The sequence below is a fragment of the Ochlerotatus camptorhynchus genome, unplaced genomic scaffold (genome assembly GCF_037179485.1).
Source record: "Ochlerotatus camptorhynchus isolate MF236.1 unplaced genomic scaffold, CSIRO-AGI_Acam_v1.1 ptg000188l, whole genome shotgun sequence".
NCBI lineage: Eukaryota > Metazoa > Arthropoda > Insecta > Diptera > Culicidae > Ochlerotatus > Ochlerotatus camptorhynchus.
This window is the reverse complement of record NW_027040678.1, coordinates 1,946,420-1,962,520: the sequence shown is the minus strand read 5'-3', so window position 1 is coordinate 1,962,520 and position 16,101 is coordinate 1,946,420. Positions and strand designations below refer to the sequence as shown.

The 16,101-nt window shown below is 36.0% G+C and overlaps 1 protein-coding gene across 8 annotated transcripts in view; it reads right to left on the bottom strand.

The window, feature by feature from the left end:
* The window catches only part of LOC135702223 (guanine nucleotide-binding protein G(q) subunit alpha), a 100,063-nt gene that overhangs the window by 69,438 nt on the left and 14,524 nt on the right, over positions 1 to 16,101 (bottom strand). For 2 of the 8 annotated variants that reach the window (XM_065223262.1, XM_065223256.1), the window contains exon 1: positions 6,023 to 6,294. The exons of 1 other annotated variant lie outside the window; for it this stretch is intronic. The gene's annotated coding sequence lies outside the window, so the exon portion shown is untranslated. Of the gene's footprint in view, positions 1 to 5,972; positions 5,992 to 6,022; positions 6,299 to 16,101 lie in introns of those variants that run through there. 5 more of the 8 variants (XM_065223265.1, XM_065223263.1, XM_065223264.1 and 2 more) reach the window with 5 other exon arrangements.

Here is a 16,101-nt window from a genome sequence, read left to right as displayed (position 1 = left end):
TAATTCTGAAAAGAAACTGAAATGGTTTGTGAGTAAAGCTTCAGGAAAAAAAACTAGGTTAATTTAAAGGTACCGTAAAACGGGGTAACATTGATAGTTTTTTAAAGTATATTCTAAATATTTTTTGCAATGCATGTTTTTCAAATTTCACTTTTTTAAACAAGTACTGTGGTTCTTAGAGTCTATTCGCTAGTAATATGTTTAACGAAAATTATTGCATTTGCACTACTTTTTTAGTCTTGTGACCAAACATCAATATTTTGATTTGGGGCTACTTTCATTATCAACTCGATAAATATAGAAAAACATGCGTGAATCTCAAACAATTAAGTCCAAAAACTATGAAACTTTGAATGAGTATTTAATCAGAAAACATTATAAACAATGAGAAGACAACATTGAATTTGTGATGGATATATTGGAAAAACATTTCATACCTCTATACTTCAACTGCAGCGAGTAAATTTAATCATTATATTATACTATCAAAGTTATCCGCATTATCAAAGATAGCCCGTTTTACGGTAGTAATAAGTTGAATTACATGGCAAATGTGAAGAACATTCTAATGGGGTTGTAAGAAAATGTAGAGAAGAATTTTAAAAGAATCTCTGAGAAAAACTCCAAGAGAATTGAGAGGATAATTAAAAAAATCCAAAATTCTACAACTCCAAATAAATTCTTACAAGAGTTCCAAAGCAATGCTTATAAGCACTTGTAAGGAATTCTGACACTAATTTCAAAAGAATTATGATAATTATTCAAATGGAATCTCTATCAGAAGTTGATTCTATTCCAAAGGAATCCTTAAGAGAATTTATTATTTTGGACAGCGTCAAGGAGAGGTTATTAGCAGTAGTTTTGATAAAACAACAAAAAAAAAGGTTATCTTCCATTTAATTCCATCTAATTAATTTTGGTATGCATGACAGATACGTATTTCGACTACAATGTGCAGCCTTTATCAGTTTCATTCCCACTAAAGAACTCATCAAAATCTAACCCCCTTAAGTACTCATCCCTTAGGTATAAAAGTCAAGATCACAGGTATAAAAATGAAACTACAATGTGTTGAATCGGAACCTACCTAACTAATAAAAACCAAAGATTTAAGTAAACTAAAGCAGAAAAATCTATTGAACTATCTAATAAACTACTTCAGTAGTTTTGACTTTAACTTCCAAGGAAGTTCAAACTCACGACATCTGAGGATAGTGTATGGAAGTTTTAGAGAATTCAACATAATTAAAACATATTTGTAACTGAATTTTAGGAAAATTTTAAAGAAATTGTGATACAAATTATAACGGGAATTTAATTGAAACTGCGAGAAAAATTTTTCACAAAATTTAGAATGAATTCTAAACATAATTCTGAGGATGAAAAAGAAGAAGTCTCAAAAAGAGAACTCCGATATGAAATCCAAGGGAATCTTAATTTGATAAAAAGTTGCATGCCAAAGGCTGAAAGCATTCAGCGGGCCACACAAACTCACTCGGCACTCTGCTCACTCATGTGGTCCGCGGGCCATTTAATAAGCACCACTGTTCTAGACCTAAAAAAGCTTGTCAAATTCAGGATCTTGATGGCTTCGAATTTTTTTTATTATTTTAATACTTTTGAATATAAAAAATTTGTACAAATCCGGGATCTATTTTTTAAAGTCGTGCAACGTAAATTTTGCTTCGTGTTTTGCAAGCTGATCATTTTTCATTTTTCTATGCCAATTTTTGACGTAGGACTACGTGTTTCGGGAAGGGTGCCAATTCAGGGGAATGCAACGAAAATTGGTCAGACTTTAATGGATTTTGGTGATTTGTATGTCGATCGATTCACCAGTGTTATAAGATTTGTGTGGTAAGTCACACATTATAATTGTTAAATATTTAAATAGTTAACAGTGAAGAAATATGGAAATATTAAAATTTCTCTTACATTTTCTTCGACCGCAAGGTGCTTACCCCTAACACAGCCATCAGAAAGTTGATCCCTAACGACACAAGCCGAAGCCGCACAATCATTCAACGTTGTGGTCGATCTGATCGGAGCTCGGTGAAAACTGATTACGTTAGAATAGTGGAAGAGGTAGAGCAGCCAAAATTTTCCTCTACGAAAAGCTCTGCCAAATTGCTTCCACTATCAGTTGCTGCCAAATAGTCGAGCTGGTCGGAGGGAAAGGAAGAGCAGCGGAAAGGGATGTCTTTTCCAAAATGCTTCTGTCAAATCGCATCCACCACTACCATCAGTCCCAGCCCGGCAGTGAAGCAAGTCGGAGCTCGGTCATAACATTTAACACTGGGGGGAGAGAGAGGAAGAATAATTGAAATCTTCATCAGGTCTGCCAAATCGCTTCCGCTTGTTCAGTCAGACAGTCGAGCTGGACGAAGCTATGAGGCATCACTCAGGGTCTAGGCGCCTTATGATCAGGGGCCATAGAAGGAAGAATTCTCGATTACTTTTTCGAAGGACGCATCAGGTTTTGTAAACAATGCATTTGATCGTCAATTTAACGTAACTAGTAGCTCGCCCACGCATTCTGACACTACCCTCAGATAGCGGAATTTTTCCCCTACCGTAGATTACTCATGAGCTCAACAAGCTAGAAAATCGAAAAAAAAATCGTAGTCCAACGTCAACAATGCGGTCGTGTCTTGTATACCACCCTCCATCTTTTTTTTCAAATCCGGGATCTCGATTTAATATATTTTAATTATTTTTTTTAAGTCCCAGAATTACTAAAGCCACATCATCAATGTCTTAGTTTTGAATCTTGAAAATACTTAGTCCAGATCCTTTGAGATCATGATATTTTTTATCGAAATCCATGATCATTCAAAAATAGAAAATGCACGATATTGCACATTCTTTTCAATATTGGAAATCGATTTTTTTTACAAATTCGGAAATCTTTAAAATTGTTGCACGCTTGAGATGGTGCTATGTCTCGAATCTTTTTAATATTTCAAAGTCCGCAATTTTTTATTTAAATCCAGGGATATTATGCCTCAGAAAGGAAAAGTGTATCATAATTGTTCTGGTATCTTATAAACAACTTGTAACATAATACGTTACAACTCCTAGTTTAAACAAGGCAATAGAGTCACCGAAAATTAATCTAATTAATCTAAAACAATTTTCAATTTTGGATTTGAAATTGGTTAATTAAATAATGAACTAATTGCAGTGTCGTTGCCTTAACCTCAATCTACCTGGGCGCCAACTCTCAAAACATAAACAATTATCAACATATTGCTTGCAATGGATAGATATCGAGTTAACTAGAAGATTAAGTGTATATTTCAACCGATTCGAGTATGAATATGGCATTAAATCTGTTTTTGAAAGTTGGTGAACAGGTAAAAAGTGAGGTTACGGGACGCCACTGACTAATTGGAAAAAAATAACACATAAATTGATAAAGCTGAAATCTGCATTTCCCAGAAATCATGGCAAATTCTTGAGTTAATTTCGTAAACTTTAAAATATGTTCGTCGAAAAAAGACCTGTTCGACCATAAAAAAGTACATCCTATAATTTAAGTGTCCGACAACGTGGGTAGATCACCTTTTCGTGGTACGTTACGGGATGTAAGATCTACCATCGATTCCTAGTCCTGACTACTTCAAACTAGGGGAACAGGATTTTTCAGTAATCCAAGGAACATTGTTACTTTTTATGCCTTGTTGATAGTGACAAGACTCGGCTTTGTCCACCGAGGATGATCTTGAAACAAGGGAAAATGAGTTAGTTAATCTTCATCTATGTGATTCCTAATCTTCTATTCGTTGTTCTCTAATTTGAAGTGGTTAAGACTAGGGCTCTGATGCATGGTCATTATCGGTGTCATTCCTTAATTTTGTTGCTAAGGAATCCAATTTTGACTGACAAAGGGGCGCGCCTTTGGAGGGTGTTTCAACACTCCGAAGGATATAAATAGCGGTACCTTTCAATTAGAGTCGGATCCTTGCGATAAATGCGAGAATGACAACTGTAAAAAAAAATCGAATACTTCATCATTTCTCAATAGTGATGGAGTAATACGACATGCACTAAACTAAGGACACGGGATATACTACAGTAGATCAAATTACTGGTCGCAGTGGTGTTAGGTCCCGAACAGAGGAAAAAAAGTGTCCGACAGCCGTATACTAAGGTTTATTGATTTTGTCCCGGTTCTCCCGTAGAATTCCAGTTTTTTGCGGTTTCCCGGTTACTTTTTAAATTCCCGATTAACTGGCCACCCTGCAAAACTGTCTTATTCACTGCACTGTTAAAATACGGAAATAGGAGATAAACACACCGAAGATGATCTGCCATCTTTTGATGGAAAACGCTTTCGAAAGTGGGACTGGTATGCGAAAATAATGTCAATCTAAACATACAGTTTTAGCATAACAGTCCAATTGCTATTTTCTTAATGAAACATATATATGTTTACGACAAATCAAATGTTCTTGCTCAGAATTATGTAATTATAACAAAGTTCAGTGAAAGATCACACGTGATCAAATTTTAATGAAAGAATCGATCGCATTTTTCTGCATTCCATGTTTTTAGACATGGGCCTGTAATGTGAATAGCGATAGGAAAGGTTTGTTAACGCCATTTCAGTTCTGGTACCTAGATTCAGAATGAGGCGAAACAAATGACCATCAGAAAGCACTTATCATAGCCGTCAATGATTAAAATAATCCTGAGGTCTTATTTCCATACATGTAGCAACTGCAAGTCGATCAAACTGGTTACTTTTCAATCTCCAAAGTTTCCTTCGTTTCAACAAAGTTGTTGAATGAAAGCAACAGTTTCTGATTTATGTATTCAAATACCTGCAATGGTAAACTGAGAACCTAATAGAGGTAATAACTTTGGAGGTGCTCAAAGAACACATGGATTTATTGTCTCAATTAACGAGGTCCAGACAGCTCCAGAAGGATCTGATCATCCATCATAGATGCATTCTCCAAGGGAAAAGTGTCGCCAAGACATGAAACGACTTCCCGGCTTGAACAGAGCATTTCTGCTGCTGCTACTGCTTGTAAGGTGTTTCCATTCGGCTACAAAAAGAACAGCAGAAAAACAGGAAAATAGCAACCGTACACTTCAAAGGGGGGCGTGTGATTATACACGATGACAGATTATCGATTTTTTGCTGTCTCTTCGATAGTCGCATACACTCTGTCCTACTGGTGTCACTTTTCCATTCTTCCTCTGCTGATGGGCCACAGCCAATCATACTCGCAAAGTTCGAATCAAGAATTCGAAAAATAAATTAAATCATTTGTCGAAGCATAGTGGAATAAATCTTCCGACATTTGCAGCAAGGTGCACATTCACCCATTAAAAGATGGGCAGGCGGCAGCAGCAGCAGCAGTGCCGAGCGCATTTACAACGATTCTCGGTCAGAGTTCCGCTGCCTAGCTCAGATGACTCAAATTGTGTGTAGTTACATTATTTGTGAATGTGTATAGTATAATAGTATGTAGTAGCACTTTTTGCACTCAGGCGATTTTCTCCAGACGTTGGGCTCTCGCATTTCGATGGCACCATGGTCGTTCCCTCCTGACTGAGCGCGAGAGCACCGTCTAAGAACCACACACAGACATGCATGCATCAAACATTACATTATTTTCTCGGCAAGATCACCCCCGGTGTGTTGTAGTAGATACTTTATTCGAAAAGGGAGATGTCAGTCAGTGCTGGCAAATCGATTGGTACCCCTTTTCATCTCGTCATGCATGCCGCAGCATCTCGGCGGAGGAAAACGACCGCTACACGATGGTCGCTGTTAAGGCTGGCAATCAAATCGTCAACAATTTAAGCTTCTTCTCGACCAGCTGTAGATTAGATAGTCCGTACGGGTACGTTCCGTGTATTCCTTGGCACCGCAGACCGAAGTGCTCGCACAATCTCCCATTATTCTGACACACTCACACACATGTACATAATATTTTGCTCAGCGCAAATGAACCAACCCTGCTGAGACGACCGTGCGGTTTGCTCTCGGTCCAAGATTCACGCTCACGAATATATTCCTTCCTGCCGCTCCCAAAATTTTCACACAAGATTCTGTGGTAGAAAAACTAGACTTTTTCACTGTTCGAATTAGTGCACTATCGAGGCCGTACCAGCGGCGAATTCCACTGTTTCTACCGACACCGAACACTCACGCGTCCATGGGGCACTATTTTCGCTTCACTATCGTCCATTGTGCAGGATAAATCGAAACAATATCCTAGCAGGTCGACAGAAGTATCCATCACTCATCCTGGAACACCGATTGTTCGCCGAGAGCAGGAGATACTAGCCACACTAAGAGGGAGCAGAGCACTTGGCTGTCGTAGCAGCAGCGAGAGCGTTGAGATGCGAGAGCGTAGCCGAAAACAAGTGATCGCGGAGAGTGACCACTATCCTTACCCTTCGGGGGTGGTGGTGTGCAGGTTGTCCACCCGCTTCATCAACACAGCAGCAGCGTTCGATTCGCGAGCAGCTCTGTAGAAGAAAATTTTCTTTTCGCCTGTAACTGTTACTGGTGTGTTACGGCAAACCAGACAGTGTTGGCAGGTGGCGTAAGGGATCTTCCGGTGTAGCAACCGAGTGTCTGGTCGAATGGATGGGAGTAATGTTTACAGAGACAGTTACTACACTGTCCTAGAATGGGGTAACGTACTGACTGTGTTTGATTTACTGCTGGGAAGATTGTTGTGCATATTACGTTTGCGAACTTTTTTGGGAAAGTCCACAAGGTAGGCCGCTTGAAAATTTCTTCAAGTCCAGCAGAACAGCATTGTACTCGTTGTTGGTGGCAAGTAGAGCTTCCATCAATCGGCGGTTTACTCCATCCCGAGATTCGGGGAATAAAAGCAAGTTCGTTTTCCCAGGGAATGAACAAAAAGCGTTGGTTTCAAATTATTTGCTAATAGATTTTCTAAAATAGGGGAAAGTGAGGCAAGATGGGCACCATAACCAAACTCGAATAAAATTTCATTTTCTGACAAGAAAATAATTATTTCTATATGTTAGTACAGTAGCTTCAAGGGTTGGCCTATAAATACTATGGGTCATTCCAGCTCACCAATTTGAGCCAAACTTGGCCAAAACGCTTATTTTGGCATTCTGAACAAACGCCTTTTTTGATTTTGCTCTGAAGTGCCTAGATCCTTCTGGGCTACAACCCTGTATTTTCGAGGATTTAAAAAATTTAAACTTTCAGAAGAGATTACTCCACAACCAAATAAGCTATTCGTGATCTTAGAACGTCAATTTGAAGGTTTTGTAATGTAAATTATTATAAATGTACAAACATTTTGTTTTTGTTATAGTAACTACAGTAAACAGACTGATTACCGGCAGGTATCCAAATTTTCAAAAAATGTAAAGATATTTTCACCATGGGCGGGATTTTTATTTCTTAATATTTTGGGCTCAAATTTTTGACAAACTCTTGTACTTGATGTGTTTCCAAGGGTTAATGATTTGAACAAATAGTTTTTGAGATATGACCAGATGAGTGAGTTGGTAAAAAATCAATACCATTTTTTTCCTTGAATTCCTTCACGCCGATGGCACAATCATATTTATATTATTTTCCACATGTTCTGGGCAGGATTCTCAATATATGAAATCATAACTACCTCATTTATTTCCTTCTGTCCATAATTTAATTGTGGTCGTAAAAGTGAAAAATACGTTCCTATGGGATACAGCCAAAACGTGAAGTACGATGAAATCAGATAGATAAGCAGATATATAAAATTTCAGTTGTGGATGAAAGCTGCTACTTGAATTTATTCCTTTATTTGAGTGAACGTTCCTATGAACGTAACTGTCATGTTCTTCTTCTAGGCATGTGTGTTTACAAAAAAATTAAAAATAAAGGTTCAAGTTTATTTTTCTTTATAACTATAATAAAAAAAACCATTCTTGCTCGTGAGATTGCATCAAAAAAAAAAAATTAAAAACTCAAATAAGGGTATTATCGAAGACAACAAATCAAGAAGGCTGGCAACTCTTCCATTTTCTCATACGACCGCTATGAGACAGGTACAATCGCGTCATCTGCCGCTCAAAGGTAAATGCTTCGAACGAATTTGATAGCAAAGATTACATCCTCAGAAGAAAGGTTTATGTATTTGCTAATTTTTCTATGCGTTGCTTCCACCTTCACTCAAGCGCAGCGCTATTGTATTTGTCGCTTGGATTCTGGAAAAGTTGTCAGTCTTCTTGATATGATGTATTCGGTATTATTCAAGTAGCAACTGTCATCCACAACTGAAATTTTCCATACCTGCTAATCTATCTGATTTCATCGTACTTCTAAAGCACGTTTTGGCCGTATCCTATAGGAATGTATTTTTCACTTTAAGGATCATAATTAAATTATGGACAGAAGTAAATAAATAAGGTAGCTGTGATTTCATATAATGAGAATCCAGCCCAGAACATGTGAAAAATAACATAACAATATTATTGTGCCATCAGCATGAAGAAATACAAGAAAAAATAAAAATATATTAAATAGCATTGATTTTTCACCAGAAATGCTTAAAACTACCTCTCACTCATCTGGTCATATCTCAAAAACTATTTGTCCAAATAATTTACCCTTGGAAACACATCCAGTACAAGAGTTTTCCAAGGTGTGGTGAAAATTTGAGCCCAAAATATTAAGAAATAAAAAATCCCGCCCTTGGTGAAAATAGGCCATTTTTCGACAATTTTAATTCTTGCCGGTAATCAGCCGGTTTACTGTAGTTACTATGACAAAAACAAAATGTTTGTACATTAATAATAATTTACATTACAAAACCTTAAAATTGACGTTCTAAGATCACGAATAGCTTATTTGGTTGTGGAGTAATCTCTTCTGAAAGTTTAAATTTTAAAAAACTCGAAAATACAGGGTTGTAGCCCTGAAGGATCTAGGCACTTTAGAGCAAAATCAAAAAAGGCGTTTGTTCAGAATGCCAAAATAAGCGTTTTGGCCAAGTTTGGCTCAAATCGGTGACATCGACCACAGGTGGTGTACCCACTTGAGCTGGAATGACCCTTATACAAAATTGTTAAACTTCGGAAAGTGTCCAAATCAAAACATTGAATGTTCTGGCAAATGTTTCTACAAAATGGTCAGTCATATGGGGAAACAACAATTTTAGCCAGCTATTGTATAATCCCGATTTATACAGTTAATTTTTGAAAAGTACATGATATTTTACTTGACGTATTAATATTTCTTATATTTTTTTAACTTAACTGATTAATTATACTTAACAGTGAAGTAATGAAATTGGGTTGTTAGCGGAATGCTAAATAAAACAGCAAAAGGGTTTATCTTCCATTTAATTCCACTTAATTAATTTTGGTATCCATGACAGATACGTATTTCGACTACAATGTGCAGTCTTCATCATTTTCCTTATTAGAGAGTTGTATAGATTTTTTCTCCTTTAGCTCACTTAAATCTTTGGTTTTTATTAGTTAGGTAGGTTCCGATTCAACACATTGTAGTTTCATTTTTATACCTATGATCTTGACTTTTTTACCTAGGGGATGAGTACTTAAGGGGGTTAGATTTTGATAAGTTCTTTAGTGGGAATGACACTGATGAAGACTGCACATTGTAGTCGAAATACGTATCTGTCATGGATACCAAAATTAATTAAGTGGAATTAAATGGAAGATAAACCCTTTTGCTGTTTTATACTTAACAGTACTTTGTTTTACGTTATCTCGACGGGCTTAATTAATTTAATTATATTTATGTGTGTGTGGAAGGAATTTTAGACATTTTTTAACCCTTATAAATTTATTATTAATTTGCCCCATTCAAGATCAGATTTTCAAAACTTTATAATACAAATTTTTACAACAAATTCAGGACTGGTAGCGATCCTTGCTGTCAAAACTAGTGATTTTAGTGACCATGTTGAAGAAATAAGTGACCTAATAGTGATTTATAGTTGTAAAAACAGTGGCTTTTTAGTGACCTAAGAGAAGAAAAGTAGTAGATGGCCAAAACCTGGAAAACCGGGAATCCTCAGAAAATTTAATTTTTCCTTACAATACCAGGAAGTCTCAGAGAATTTAATAATTTTCTTACTAACGATATCTAAAACAAAAGAATGAATTTTAAAATACAAGCATTTAATTTTTCTTGTCATTTTCATCCACACTTTGAACTTTATAGATCTACAGTGGATTAATCTGCAGTAACAAATAAGTTAAAAACATTCCATTTTTTTGTTTTGGAACATGCATATTTCCTAGTTATTTTAAATTTAAACTAGTTCTGGACTTTAAAAGCTATAAAACTTCAAGAAATTTTCAAGAATCTGGAGTCAAATTCCATGCACAGCTTTAAAGGCTCATGTAATTTTATTATAATTTCTAAGGACCTCATTCCAAGGGAGTTTTTCAGAAAAAAAAACATCAAATGCTATTTGCTTTCAAACTAGTTCTGAGGAATTTTAGATTTCATGTGAAGCCTGATAGTTTTGAGTAGAATTTCATGAAACCTTGAATTGAATTAAAAGTAAATTTTAATGAAAACTCTTAGGAATTTATGAGAAGCACATCCCATGTGAACATCAGAGGAAAATTCCAAGGGAATTCTGAGGATAATTTCATAAAGTTTGTGGGAGAAAACGAATCCGGAGCATAAGTCCTTGGACATTTTTTGACAATACTAAAAGAAGGATTACAATTAAATCTGAGAATAACTCCGGGACATCTTCTAAGGAATTCGGAAAATAAATTCAGGAGAGTCTTCTTCTTCTTCGCATTTCAAGCTTATTGCATATCGCATATTAGCTTATTGCGTGCTCTCAACTTAGTGTTCTAGATGCACTTCCACAGTTATTAATTGAGAGCTTTCGATGCCGGTACCATTTTTGCATTAGTATAATTATGTGGCAATCATACTTCTATGCCCAGGGAAGTCGAGAAATTTTCCAACCCGAAAAATTCCTAGACCGGACCGGGAATCGAACCCAGCCACCTCCAGCATGGCCTTGCTTTGTAGCTGTGCCTTTACCGGCTGAGCTAAGGGAGACCCAGGAGAGTTTGACAAGCAAATTATGAGAAAGAAACAAACCTAAGGAATTTGTGAGGAGAAATGCCAATGAATTCTTAGGATACTTTCAATGTGAGTAGAATTCCAAGGGAAGGAGTGAGATTCGAAAGGAAATTTGAAATGAATTCAATGAATGTTGTGGATAATTTCAAGGTAATTCCGAGGACAACTAAAAGAAAATTGAATTTGGGAGGATAGTTTCATCGAAATTTTGAGGAATATTTCAATGGAAGTCTCCGTTGAATATGAAATGGACTTCATTCTTCAGAACTACTTAAAAGTTCCCATTTTCCTGAAGTTAATGAAACTAGCCCGATGCTCACAATACTTCTCATCAAATTCTTAAACTTCTCTGAACCTTATAGGACTTCATAAAGTTTCCTCGATTTGTTTAATGATCATGTATCTCCTCTAACAATTCGCTGAAGTTCTCTAAACTTCTTTAAAATTAATGTGACTTCTCTAATGTTAACGAAAATGCTCTGAGGTTCTCTGTTCTTTTCTAAAATTCTCAAAACTTCTCTAAAGTTTTTGCAGTTATCATGAAGCTTGTTGTACTGCACCAAAAATGTTCATGCTTTCGTCAAATTCTGAACTTAAGCGAAGACTTCAATTAACTTTTTAACGTCTCTGAAGTTATCTTAAAATCTAGGAACTACTATAAATTTCCCACTAATTTTCTGAAACTAATGGAATTAACCTCCCCTGAAATTCCTCCAATTTTCGGAGATTACTAAACTTCTTTCAAATGCCATAGATTTCTATGAAGTTCTCGAAATGTTTCTGAAGACCACTGTCCTTCTAAATTTGTGGAACTCCCCGAGCTCCCGCAATTTTCATGGAATTGGAACGAAATAATTAATAAAATTGTATGATTTTCACTGAACTTCTCAGGATTTTGCTAAAGTCTTCAATTGTCTAGACTTTCTTGGTGCTATTAAAACTGCCTAAACGATTACTGAATTTATTTAAAGTTCTCTAGACTGTCCTGAATTTATCAGTATTTTTTAAGACTTCGCAACTTTACTGAAATTAATTGATTTGCCACTAGGGGCATCCCACTTTAAACTTTATATTTCTCGCGTTATACTCAGAAAGTTTTTACAAATACCTAAGATACCTGGAAATACTTAAAAATACTTAACCTTTATTTTGCATTAGGTTGTTACCACCGTTGCTAAACACATTTTAGTTGTTTATTTATCGGATGTCGTCAAGGATTTTGTGTGAATATTTGAAAACTGCAGTATTAATATTTTAAGCTTTAACAGCTATTTTAAATGTTTCTTTTTGTTTTGTAGGCATCAAGATTTGCCATGAAGTTTCGACAACTTTAGTTAAGTATTATAATCATTATAAACGCTCACTAATTTTCCCTGAACTTATCTATGCTTACCAGAAGTTCTCTAAATTTGTTTAATAATCCAGAAAATTGTCTGATACACACACACTTAGAAATCATTACCGACTTAGGTAATTTTTTACCGAACTTTAAACAGCTGAACGTTCGGTAAAATTTTGACCCTTATTTCAAAAGCTGTTTCACTAAATTTTATTTTCAAAACACTGTCAAGCTTGTTTAAATAATTGAGTCTTGCCATTGCGGTGAAGTTTTCCATGCTTTGAAGCTTTAAAATGCCTGATTTTAACCGAACAAGTTCAGCTGTTGAAAGTTCGGTAAAATTTACTGAAGTCTTCTGACATTTTCGGATCAATCATATGATCTGCCTGATCTGTCTTGATGTTCTCGAAGCTTCCTTAAAGCTCTCAATTCTATTGAAGATCTCGATTCTGCTCAGAAATTAATGAAATTCCCGTGAACACCACCCTGGACTTCTGTGAAGTTCCTGAAATATTTCATAAATTTTCTGAAGGTCTCTGTACTTCCCTAAAATTCTCGGAACATCTTAAGGGTTCTCGATTTTTTTCAAGCACATTATGGAACTATCCTGATTTTTTCTAAATTTACGATTATAGATCTTCAAACTGCTCCAAAAGTTTGGACTAAAGTTACGGGAACTGCTCTTAAGGTCTGAAATTCCCCAAAGACAACTAGATCTACTTTGACTATATGTTTTTAGTATTACTTCTACGTGAAGTCAACGATTATAGTCGATACATAGTTGAAGATGCTAATTTCAAATAACAGACTGTAGTGGTAATTTTTATACCATAGTTCCGTTAGAGTACGGCAGTGTGAAGATTGCATATAGATATTAGAATAGCGAGCTAGGACAACTTTTAAGGAAGGTACAAATCGGTTTTTTCATCTCTCTTTACCAAACTCCCCTTTTGGAAAGGGGTGGTGAGGGGTGTCCCCCCCGCCATCACTGAGATGAAAACCGACCGCTCAAGTACCAACTGCGTGTTTGAAACAGTTCTATCGATTTTTTATCGCACTACGGTTGTTATTTGAAGGAAGGCATCCAGTCGTAGGTTTGGAAATTGCAACTATTGTTTACCCCTACCACGATATGTGCTCCTGTCATCGTCGACTTGACGATCTCGAGGGGACACTAGAGCGGTCGGTTTTCATCTCTTTTTGCCAGTGGTGGCGGGGGGGGGACACGCCTCACCATCCCTCTCCAAAGGGGGAGTTTGGTAAAGAGAGATGAAAAAACCGATTTGTACCTTCCTTAAAAGTTGTCCTAGCTCGCTATTCTAATATTTATATACAACCTTCACACTGCCGTACTCTAACGGAACTATCAACTCTATGCTATCATCTACTCCATCTATCGTATAAAAATTACCACTACAGTCTGTTATTTGAAATTAGCATCTTCAAACTAGATCTAGTTTTTTTTTTCTGAAGTGCTTAGAACTTCTTAAACATTTGCACAATACTCCTCAAGTTTTCTATATTTCTCAAGGTCGCTTGACACCTGTGAAGTTCTCTGAATTTCTAGGAACTTCATAAAAGTTTCTTAAAATTTTCAAAAGAACTGCTTTGAGGTTCTTAAAGCTTCCAATAAGTTCCCCATATTTTCAGCGTGTTATGTTCCCTTATGTTCCCGCAGTTTGTTATGGAGTTTCACTGAAATTCTCCCCATTTCCTTTCATTCCTCAGAACTTCTCCAAAGTTCCTACAATTGTTGTGAAGTTAATGAGACTGCAATGAAGATCGCTAATCTTTCATAAAGTTAATTACGAACTTGAAATAAATTATTTATTTTTTCCTTATATTTTACATTCACTGAAAAACAGTAACAAGTTCTGCCCGCTCTAGTTCGTGATGCATAAGAGATACAGATTTGAGTTATGGACAAAACTTGTAGCTAATAATAAAAACTACAAAAGCTCTATACATAATTTTGTAGAATACTGTTGATGAAAAAAGTTAGAGGCAAATGAATGTAAATGAATGCATGAAATGAATGTAAATGATTTTCCATGCCTGGTGGCAAGTATGTACAATCATACTTCTATGCCCAGGAAAGTCGAGACATTTTCCAACCCGAAAAATTCCTAGACCGGACCGGGAATTGAACCCAGCCACCTCCAGCATGGTCTTGCTTTGTAGCTGCGCCTTTTCCAACTGAGCTAAGAGAGGCCCCTTAGTGAGAAATTAAGTAAGTGTTAAACTTCAACACTCAATGGATTTGATTATAAAGCTGTTTCTTAAAACTGATTGCCATGTCATAAAAACGTTTGGGTTAATTGCTGCAAAATAGCGACTTTTGAACCCATTTAAAAAAAACTTTTTTATTATAAGCCTGGAAGTTATCCGTTCAAGCTATGGAGAAACCTGGAAAACTAAGGTATTTTATTTAGAAAAAATAGTAGTCACCCTGTAGATAGAGAAAAACGATAAAACGTCACAAAGCAAAGATGATCAATCTTGAAATAAATTCACACTGAAAAAGTTGAAAATAGTAACTGGTGACAAGAAAGAGTGACTTTAGTGACTTGGCCTTAAAAAAGCAGACTGTTTAGTGACTGGCTTGAAAAAAGTGACCAAGTCACTAAAAAGTTACTCACTACCAGCCCTGGAAATTTTCATCTGACTCCTCAGAATAATACAGGGTGACCAGTGAATTTTCATTTTGAAATTCCCGGTTTTTTCCCGGTTCAAATCTTTAAAAATTCCCGGTTTTGTAAAAATAATATCATACTTCAAGAGCAAATTTTCATTACGTCGAATGTAACAAAGGTAAACAAAGTCGAGCTATCAGTGTCAATCGATGCTCCTGCTATTACACTATATACTGTCCGAATATAGGATCACATCCCATTTTTAAATTTATTTACCAGTCGTATTGCTTTTTGACGTAATCACCTTCCGATCAAAATAGTTTTCGATGTTACTTAAGTCATCCGATTTCTATGGAGATGCCGTTTGCCTTAAGTAACAGCACTGAGAAACCCGTGAAAAGTGTACTTTCGTCGTTTCGCTTTCTCATTATTAAAGTGAATAAATCGAACTGTTTGTTGCTAAGATGATTTCGGTGGTCCTAAAATGATGAATGGGCTGCACGTAAGGAGACGTAATTGATAATTCTCCCGTATGTCCTGGTAAATACACTTTGACTTAAGTAACAATAGGGGCCACCAAATGACGTATAATAACTTTAGACTCAAAAGCCAGTGTTTTTAGCATGAAAGCTAGCGATTTGCATTTGTATGATTAAAACCATGCTAAATATGTTAAACATTGCTATCACTATGAGATTATATGTGTTTACTTGGAAATAGGAATAACTTTTCGGTCATCAAAACAAAACTTTATTTTTCTCGGATTGGTGCGAATGTTACTTACGACATAATGAAAATTTGCTCTTGACTTATGAGTCGTGGAGTCATAATTCCGGAGAAAATTGTGATTAGGGCGAAACTAGCTAAATGTAAACAAACGGAGATTTTACAGCATTCAGATGAAGCAAGCAAAAATCTACTAACAAATAACCAAAAACATTTTTTTTTAAACGTTCCACTATCGAAAAATCCATGCAAAGTGAAAGGCGAAACAAAATTTATCTCAAAACAAGCTTTAAAATAGATTACGCTCTTTCCTTTGTTTACGATAGTACAGG